General features: G+C 53.9%; 1 pseudogene; it reads right to left on the reverse strand.

Moving 5' to 3' along the window:
• Nucleotides 1-121: 121 nt before the first annotated feature.
• On the reverse strand, nt 122-10,484 carry LOC119098153 (endoplasmic reticulum resident protein 44-like; annotated as a pseudogene).
• Nucleotides 10,485-10,652: the final 168 nt, after the last annotated feature.

Below are 10,652 nucleotides of genomic sequence, written 5' to 3' on the forward strand. Positions count from 1 at the left end.
GCGTCCCGGCCGCTTCTTCTGCACCACCCCGCTCACAGCCCCCGGCATCACCACGCACCCCCCTCCACGCGCCAGCCGCCCGGCCGCGGCGGTGGCGACCCACGCAGCTGCCTAGCGCCGGCGGCGCGGCATCATAGCTCGTCCTTGAGCAGGCTGTATCGGTTTCCGGACGGGCCCAGCTTCTTGAAGACGGACTCGGGCGGCGAGGTGGGCGGCGGCGCCGGCTTCTGGCCGCGCGTCGGCGCCGGCGCCGGTGCCGCCGCCGCCGGCGCCGCCGGCTCCTGCACGCCGTAATGGAACTCGCGATGTAGTTTGCCCGAGTGCAGGTCGGCGATGAAGTCTGCAGCTTGCCGGGCGTCTCCATGTCCTGCCGGCGGCCGGCGGCCGGTGAGGGGAGGTCCCGCTGGGAAGGCGAAACCCCGCTGGGAGGGGAAGTTCCACTAGAGGGGAGGTCCCGTTGGGAAGGGGAAATCCCGCTGGTAGGGAGCCTGTTGGGAGGAGAAGACCTGTTGGGAGAGGAAGCCTTGCTGGGAGAGATGCCCACTGGGAGCGCGGGGCCCCGCTGGGAGAACGAGGCCCCGCTGGGAGGGGGAGGCCCCACTACGACATGGGGCGGCGGGTGCGGGGCGTCTCTCGCCGTTATCGGCGGAAAAGAACGGCTAACAGAAGATTCGAAAGCGATCGCTATGGGGGGGGGGGGGGGGGATTACGCGAGCGTGGTTTTACTGACGTCAACCCCAGCGTCACTGTAACTGAAGGCCGTAGCGCAAGTGGTGAGCTTAGTTAGAGCGTTTACATCGAGGCAGCGATTTCATCCACCGACCACCGCACGCGGTTCTTCGCATTTAGTATCCACGTATGAACGCTCACATTTTGCATGGGCTTTGTGCCAATACACTAGCGTGTAATGCATTGGTAGTATTCGGAAATGCTGCACATATGATGTTGGCTCACTCAATTTCCATACTACATGGCGTTGGCTCCACTGGTGATACCCATTCCATACTTTAGAGCCTTTGGTTGAAACAATTCCGACAAACTACTGCGATGATGACGATGATCGGGGTTCTAGGGCGCGCCGACTTCTGGGGTCATTTTGCGCCCAGACAAATTACCGTCCAATGTTATCAGTCGGTATCTGGTCAGCTGGATCCCAACCAACATCAAGACGCACTGCGCTGAGGTTTGACACTTCTAAAACATCGTGATGTTCTGTCCACAAGACAAGTCGGACCGCAAGACAAGTTCGGACCGTAATGTGGACGCCAAAAAGCGGAATAGGGACACAACAGAATAATGACAAACGAGTTCACATCAAACAAGGCTTGCCAAGTCCCACAAGGTTTACAAGACTCTCTCAGTACTTGGCCCACCACATCAGGCTATCTATCACTAGTGCCGTAAACCATAAAATCGCAAAGCACGACACTCCCGAGTACCCGCGTCGCCGGACACCCCCCCTCAGCCATGAGAGTCCACCGGCCGCCAGTCCGCCGCGTCCGCCGCCAGCAGCGCTACAGTCGGCTCACCTTGATATCGGGGAAGACATACATATGCCGGAAGCTGTCGATGGCTATTAGCGGCAGGTCCGCCTTGGACTTGCCGAGGTGCTGCAGCGGGTGGGCGAACGTCAAGCCGTCCGCCGTCAAAAACTGGATCCCCTCTGCGAGGTACGAGAGTCGGGGCAGGTCAGTCGAATGCACGGGTTCCTCTCTGAGCGTGTGACCGACACACGAGCCTTCCTCTCACAGACGGCAGGTCCCGTGACACCGATTAGCCGTCGCTGCTGGACACCGGAGAGACGGGGGTCGGGCCACGGCGGAGCAGCGGCCACCGCAGGACTGGCGCAGGGGCAGCCCCTCTGAGGGGCAGGGGCTGGGTCGGGTCAGCGCGGACCCACGCCAGCCTGTCTCGCAACATGCCCGAACCGCCGCAAGGCGGCGGCGGCGGCACGCTCACCTTTCTCGGTGTACAGCTCATCCTCGACCATGTGCAGGAACCGCTTGGGCGTCTCCGTGTCGTCCGGCATGTGGAAGAGAATGAGGAAGGGCAGCCCCTCCTCGGTCAGCTCCTCCGCGTTCTCGAAGGTGATCTCCCGCACCTGGCGGACGGACGTCGGTCGACGGGACCAGTCAGGCTCGGCGTGTTTTGCGTGCGCCAGTCCTACAGCCAACCGCGCCACCAGCCGATCCATAACACAGCCCGGCCATCGGATTCACTCGTCAGATCGGTAAACATGATAGGCCGCTGAATTGCGTCGTCATTTAAACACGTTTGTGCTGTAATTTCAGGCGTATACGGTTTCACGGCATAAATGACGCATTTACGTCGTTTTACTACGCCGTACATTATGTGCAATTTACAACCACAGACCTGGCGTGAAATGATCCCTAAATGCGCAAGGTCACGCCAGTTCTCAGTACGCCGCATGCCACGCGCTCAAGCCATCCGCCAAGTGACCACTCTCCCGAATGGGGCGGCGAGCGCTCTCTCCCCATCCCGCCGTCTCCCCGCCACCCGTGACATTCACCGCCTCAAGGCCACCGCTCGAGCACAACCACCGCGTCCCGGTCCGGACATCCCTCGCGCCGGCCCGCGCGGCGCGCGGGGGCCGGCACGGCGCGGCGCGGCGCGCGCCACCCACCAGCGGCCACGCAGGTGCGGCGCGCCCAGTCGGTCAGCCGCTCCGTGTCCGTGATGTCGATCTGGGGCATGGCGATGTCGTCGGTGGAGCTCGGCTTGCGCACTATCACCAGGTCCTGGCCGCCGGGCAATGAACGGCCGGAACGGCTCCCTAGGGGCGCGCGTCACGCCCCGTCACACGCCGCACGGCACTGCGCGCGCCACGTCAGTCGCGCACCGTCGCGACTGCGGCACGTCTTCCGAGCGTGCCTCTAGCGGTGCTAGACGCGCGGGCTGAGCATCGCAGACCAACATACGTGGAAGGCGGGGAGGGGGCTGTCATGCCGGCAGTTTTGTGGCTGTGGGTAAAATGTTACTGAACCAATCATGAAACACTAACTGCAAAACAAACTTTATAATAAGCAGTGGGACAAACAGTATCAGCTGGCCAGATCTTGAGCGCCAGCTGTCGCTGTCTTTCATTATTAAGAGCTGATACTCGCTTGCACCTGACAACACTGCAACATACTGGTAAAAGCCTTGTTCCGGAGTCACCATAGCAACAAGTCCTGCCGGAAGGGCACTGCCCTTTAACACGTCTGCATAAAACATGAAGCCCAGATTGTGAAAAAGATGCATTTCGGACCACATACCCGAAGCCGGCGATCATAACGCATTCGTCTTTCAAGGCCATGGCCATTTTCATAAACGACTGGTACGTGCTGGTATCTTGGCTGCTGAAGTACCCAATTACTTGCCCCTTCTTTTCCTGGAAAAGAACAAAAAGATTGAGCACAACAAAACAGAACACAATAGGGGGACTTCTTTAGTTTCGTTATTCTAGCCGACACCAGGAAGACCTCTTGTCATGCAACAACCCTACGCACTATTCATATTGCAATACATTTGCACGTTTTGCAGCAAACGAACGCAATTAACAGATCACCTCCTACGACATTGAAACACTCCCTGGCAGGGGTTCATATACTGCAATGAGTCGTACATACCGCAAAACCAATGCAGCAAGCTGCACTGCAGTCTGCTGGTAATGACATAGCAAAGCCGCCAGAGATCTGTACGCCACACAGCATTGATGATGCCCAGAAATAGCTCGCTCACTTCGCCCATCGCTGACACAGAAAGCTACGCCACCTGACACACGAACGCCACCGGCGCGCCGCTGCGGCGCTGGGGCGCTGGGGCGCCCAGGGCGCTGCGCCTACCTCGGTCAGGTCGTCGGTGGAGTTGATGACCTTGACCGGGTCGCGAACCTCCTCCTCGAGGAACTTGAGGAACGACTCGGCGCTGCGCTGTCCGCGGTACTCCTTCTTGGCCGTATGGCCGTTGCGTATCAGTTTCAGCGTCGGGTACTTGCTGATGTGGAACCGACTCGCAATCTTTTCTGCCGAAGGGAGGCGGAAGTCAAGGCCTGGTCACGTGGGCCACACTGGATGTCATTACGTATGTCACGTAACAACACGAGCATCGACACATCGGGTCGTAACGCTGCCTCGAATCACGGTTACGACGTGACATTGCTTTAATTGGGACGCAGGAGTTTCGAGCGCGGACGATGTGTACAAAGGCAGTGTGAAGGAGACGGCTGGGTCGCAAAGTCATGTTCACATACTGCCGACACTAGGCCATTCCGGCGTGCCAAACGGACCGGAAGCCAACTTGACGGGCGTTACAGTCTGAAGTGTTGCAGGGGCTTTGAAGCAGTCACTTGACGTGGAAATGGGTTTGTCCATAGTTACGAACGGATGACTTCCGACAGGCAGCGTGCAGTTGATTGTCGCACCGAACGAATAGCGTAGAAAATTATGAACTAACACAGCACGGAGAAAACCAGTCCAGAAACTTGTCGTGTCGCTTTTCCGCAGGATTCAAGGAAGGCAGACACACGGCAAGTGAAAAGGGGGAGGACGGCCACGTGTCCAGCACAGCACTCTGTCTTGTTATACCGGTTCTGTCCATCTCCGATCAACCCTAGTCGTACGTGCACAATAATTACAAAAATAAAAACATGAACCTCTCAAAGAACTAGAACCGACGCGACAGTAATAACGCAGAATACTTTTTCTGCACGTAACTGCAAAGGCATCAAAGCAAAATAGCCAAGGTAGCGGACGGTCAAACATGCGGTGAACGAAACGCGACAACGAAACATTCTCTAGCTACGTGACATGTGACCTCACTCCACCTCGGTCACACCACGTCCCAACGGAAAGGTCGTGCGTCATCGCGCCAGCGGGTACGTTTTCCCCACATCCGCACGCACGGTTGCGACAGACTATTCCGGCGTGAACTCACGCAGGGTCGAAACGGCGGCAGTTACTAAGCTGCTATTGCTCAACTTTGTAACACGGGCGCCGTTACGCCACTTTACGCCGGCGGCTGCTGGTCTTGATGCGAACGTCACATTATTGCTTCTCGGACATTCGGTGTGTCCTTGCCTCCTCCCGCCAATCCATGCCATTGTACAGACTAATGCTGAAGTAAGATAAAAAGAACCGAGTAGCCGTGGATAAATGTAAAATGACGCAACGGCATGTTTTGATTAGCCATCATGAGCATACTACGGAACGGACCAGGTTTTCAAGGCTAGCAAGTGACCTACACCTAATGATTACCGCATAAACCAAGCGTTTCTCGTTCCCTCCCCAGTTAACCGAGACCACCGTCCTAATGGGGAGGGAGACCCCCTCCCCCCTCCCGGCCGCAGCAGCTCAGAGGCGCTGACTCCGGCGGGAGAGGGGGGGGGGGGGAGGGGACCGGCCGAACCGGTCGGACCGGGCGACCGATCCTGCCGCGAGAGAGGCGGCCCGGGCCAGATTGGCGAGAGACAGCCCGGACCAGACCGGTCCGTCCGGCGTCGTCCGCCGGCCAGGCGGCGTACCGGTGCGGCCCGACCTGCGCGCGCCGGCCGCAGGCAGCGGGTCACACCGCCGGCCCGGCAGGGATCGCCGACCGACACGGAACGCTACCAAGGCGGCGGACCCCGCGAGCGGCGGGCCGCGTGCGCCACAGCGAACGGCATTACCCCGTTCACACCTCCTCCACGCCATCTCTCACGCCTCCGCTGGGCAGCTCCCCCCGCCGGCGGCTCCGTCTCCGCCGTCGAGCCGGCGAGAGCAGAGGGTCAGCCGGTCATGACCGCCGCCACGGCGGCGAGAGCGGTTATGCCGGTCGCGCGGCGTCCGGTCCGGCGCGACGCCGGCCGGCGGCAACGGCGGCGGACGTACCGCGCGCCGGCGGCCGCGCCAAACCCCGTCACGACCGCCGACCGCGGACGGATCTGGCCCCGCAGCGGACGCCGGTGAAAGGCTGCGCCACGCCGCGCCACGGCCGACAATTCACCGCGGTTTCTATTTGGGGTGGCACACACGGGGTTTTATCATCGGGCTTGGCCGCTGTGGACTGCGAGTCCACCCCTCTGACTGAAAGTCGCAGCTGCGGACTATGAGTCAGCAGTCTCAAGCAGTACGGGTACAGTGTTGTGGCTTATTCTCGTACGTGTGGTCAACGCAGCAGGCCAGTCAGTTATGACGATATTTGTACTCAGGTCAATGCATCCCACATATTTGATATTTGGGACGCAGTAGCGGCTTCATAGCGCCACGTTTGGAAACAGATGGCCATACCAGTACCTCAGGTGATTAGCGCAAGCTTTCACTGCAAAAACCCACCAAGGGCCGTACATCTATTACCAGATGGTTGTATAAGGACTCCGCGACGAGCACTGCATATCGTAAACTCTGATCCCAGATATGCATGCAATCAAAATCTATGGACCAAATATTACAAAAATGCAAGGCGATTCTTCTTTTAAACTCATTGGCAAGGATATTGGCAATAAGCGTGCAAACCTCTTCGCGCTACTCCTAGGTTCCACGAAACCGGAAATGTAAAAGAACGAATATGCAAAATAATTATTACGAGCGATCTTCCACATTAAGAGTGCACGTGCATACGTCCGATACATTTCATCAGCTTTGCACTGTGCGATGCAGTTCTTATGGTGATTTTCCACTGCCTTGTCCTCTTTCTTAGAATCCAGCAAAAAAAAGAAAAAAAAGAAGTGGTCCTGAGCAGATCATACGTTTCGAACACGTCTGACGTTAATCTCCGATAGATCTCCGATGCAAACCGTGACTTGTCCGTGACTGTGGCAAAGAGACTTTCTCCTGGCTTTCAACTGTTAAGTTATATCTAAATGTCCTGAACTTCATTCGCATTCATTGTTTGCACGGATGCCGTTTCGGACTAGGCCCCATACTAAGGACGGGGGGGGGGGGGGGGGCTCATGTGTTGCGAGGGCACTGACCGCGCCACCGAAGTGTGTGAGTCGAGACTATAAGATATTTAGGCCTTATTATTCAAATACTTAGCAAAGTGAATTTCTAACGTGTCACGTAAGGCCACGACATTGGCGGTCGGTAAAAAGCTTTCTCCTCTTCGTCGAGGAAATACAACGCCTTAGGTGGGAGTCCGACCTCTCCTTGGTGAGGTGGGAGCCAGACCCACCCACTGGCAAGGTGGGAGTCAGATCCACTCACCGATGAGGTGGGAGCCAGATCCATTCACTGGTGAAGTAGGAGTCAGACCCACCCACTGGCAAGGTGGGAGTCAGACCCACTCAATGGCGAGGTGGGAGTCAGACCCACTCACCGATGAGGTGGGAGCCAGATCCACTCACTGGTGAAGTGGGAGTCAGACCCACCCACTGGTGACCCTCGACCCCACTGAGTACGACGCTCACTGATCGCCCGGGCCGGCGCTCTGACCACTACCCCTATCACTGGGATGACGGAGTTGTTGCAAGAACAGGAAAAATGCAACTCAATCCGAGGGAAAAGGATATAGCAATCCATGGAAAACCCATGGATCTCACCGATACCAGGACAGAACATCATAATCTCTTAACATGAAAGGGCCTTGGGTCTTGAGGACAGCAGGGCTGTGAAATGCACCAAATGATCTTCAAGATCACTATTTCAGTTCAAAACCTCATACAAATGTGGAACACTCCCTTTACGAGGGCGGACCACAGACCCTCGCACCGTACTCCCGAGGCTTGCGACCATGAAAACAACACCACAACACGCACACCGATCACTTGGGCTTTCGGGTACCGTGGCAGCGCGGTCAAACGGCGCCCGTAACTGGAGTGACGCCAGACAGGTTCTGTGGCGCCAGCCGGAGGCGGGCGAGGTTTGGATGCTGGTTAAGCAGGGCTGACTACGGTCACTGCAACGCACGTCGACCGCTGCCTGCGTTGGTTTTTCGTGCTGGCAACGTACCGACCCGAACTGACCACCGCACACTTTGGACGCACATCATCGTGTGGTTTGACCTGACCTGGCCCTGTTACAAATGTATTACCATACTGCACATACCTGGACAAAATTTACTTGCACTCGCTCAGGTTGGCTTACCAGGCCAGCCTTATGGGATGAGGTAAAACATAGTTTGGTTATGGGTGGCAAACCAGCATGCCATTCATTTTTTCCCACTCCAGCTATTAGACTTAGTCGAAATCGTCATCGCCAAGGTCATCGGCCACCGAAAGAGGAACATCGAAACCATCGGAAAAGGCATGCCACAGTCTGGTGGGACTAAATAATGTCTTCCATTCAGAAGCATTGCACACCTACCTTCTTTATCACAGTCCACCTTCGCCATTATGACTCGATTCTTGTCCAGTTTCTTGGACACCAGATCTGCACCTTCATCCCAAATCGGTTCCAGCATGTTGCTAAAGCGGCACCAGTCGGCATAGAAGTTTACCAGCACCAGCTCAGTTGAAGCTGTTGGATACAATGTTTCATAATTAATGATTGTTCATGTACCTTAATCCCATTACTGGACTTCTCATATCACAAAAGTTTATCACATACAAAATCTGACTTGGTCACACTGCAGATTGAAGCTAAATTGGCTACAACATGGTCAGCTTTGGTCTACACCGTGACTATGTTTTAAAGTAGTCCTTTGTATGCCTAAACATACTCAGTACCATTACATCACTTTGCTTACGCGTATCACACCACGATAGTTTTGCTTCACAACTCATTTCACAACACACTGCTTCAAATATAAATTTCTTACCTATCACTTTGTCAAAGTTGTCTTCTGTCAGCTGCAAAGAGCTTCCATGTATTGGCTGTAGAACAGCCAGTAATTGCTGTAAACAATAACAGCATAAGCAATGATATTTAACTGCCATGAAATTGTGGGATTTCATGAAATTGTCAGTAATAAAACATATGGCAGGACACAAAGAGGCAAAAAGAAGCTGGCAGCTTCAGCATGCCTACTGACATCATCAGAGTAGTGCCCTATGAGACAGCAGCACATATGTAACAGGTGCATGGCCTTAGGAGCCCTGAGATCTCTAGGCACCCTGCACGTGTGGATGTTGTCAGGGTGCGTGACATAGTCACACACATCCCACCAACTCAGGCACCTGCATGTCAGTTAAAACAATCACAAACACAAATCCCTGAGATGACCCTAGCCCAAAGATCACATGTTGCACTCTGTGCAAATGTTAGGCAGCAACCTGTTCCAGACTGAGAGGCAATGCAGGAAGTGTGGAACTGGAAAGATGTGACACTGGACAATAATGTTGCTGGCCATGGGTAAAAGGTGGAAACTTTCTATGAACAGAGAAGGGTAGAATTACTATTTGGTCAGGTCAGTGATGTGTTGTTGAGACCATATCATGCTTTCTGATAAATTATGTGGGTTATTACCCTATACCTTCCTCAAATTTACATTTGTTTGTGTAGGAGGTTTAAGGTTTTGAGAACATGGCAAAAACAATTGTTACAATTATCATAACTCAATATAAAGAAAATGGAACTTGATATTACCATTGTTAGACTACCTTGGTGCATCTACCACAGTGTCCTATCCAATGTTCTCAAGCTTTAGAAGAAGAAGCACCAGATACAAGTTGGACAAAATAGTATCCAAATCTATGGGTTGTGGTTTAAGTCACATAATTGAAGACTGGTAGTCAGGTGATATATCTTTTTTCACTTTACAGATATCTGACAGGAATAAAAACGAGATCATATATTGAGTTACAGCAGACAACAACAAAAGGCACATCGTACACTATCATACTTTATCTGTGACCGGCTATCTTGTGATTCATAGGTATATCATGCATACATTTGAGCGTGTTTACCACAATTTACACCCATGTGTGCCAATTACAAGGATGGATCCAGGATGACATAAGGTTCCAAGTTAAATGGCTCATGGGATGTTTTCAAGCTCTTAGTAATAAGTGCATGTCTGCAAGGTGGCAAACAAGGCAGCAAGTGATGCATCAAAGTTCAGAGATGCATGGTAAGTATCTACCTCCCTAGAATACATAATCCCAAGGCAGGTCTACAAATAGGTCTACCCCAGTCATGTCGCTACCTGGGCGGGTTAATCAACTCATCATAGTTAGCAGTGGCTGAGTCGCAGGGTCTGCTCCACGGAGCCTGCTATCACCATCTTAAGGATAAATTCCTGCTTGTCATGACTTCACCGAAGTCAAGTACCCACAACACACTCTGGAAATAAAACGGCGGCAGGCTTCAATGGCCCGCACGAACTCCCACGTAGCTTGCTATTACTCACCACGATAACAGCGCACAAATTTACGTAATGCATTTTCACTTGGCTTCTGTGCTGATTAGCCTAGTAGCAGCTTACACCTGTGGAGCGATGCACGAACACCCAGATAGTGAATAAAGTTCACAATTCTGTGCAATTAATTAACCCCCTCGCGACCGCCCGGAAAAGACAACACCACGACCGACGAACCGTAAAGCATCCGTAAAAGCAAAGCCGCTTATTTGTCACAGCTGCGGTTCGTCACTCGGCACAGGCATTCTACCGGAAGTAGGCTATGTTTCGGTGGTCCTTTGATGACGAAATATGTAATATACTGAAATTATCGTATCAATATTAACTCCTAATTTCGGTTCTATTTAATAGCAGCAAGCTTAAAAAACCAAAAAATTACT

The sequence above is a fragment of the Pollicipes pollicipes genome, unplaced genomic scaffold (assembly GCF_011947565.3).
Source record: "Pollicipes pollicipes isolate AB1234 unplaced genomic scaffold, Ppol_2.1 Scaffold_4740;HRSCAF=5597_pilon_pilon_pilon, whole genome shotgun sequence".
NCBI classification, from domain to species: Eukaryota; Metazoa; Arthropoda; class Thecostraca; order Pollicipedomorpha; family Pollicipedidae; genus Pollicipes; species Pollicipes pollicipes.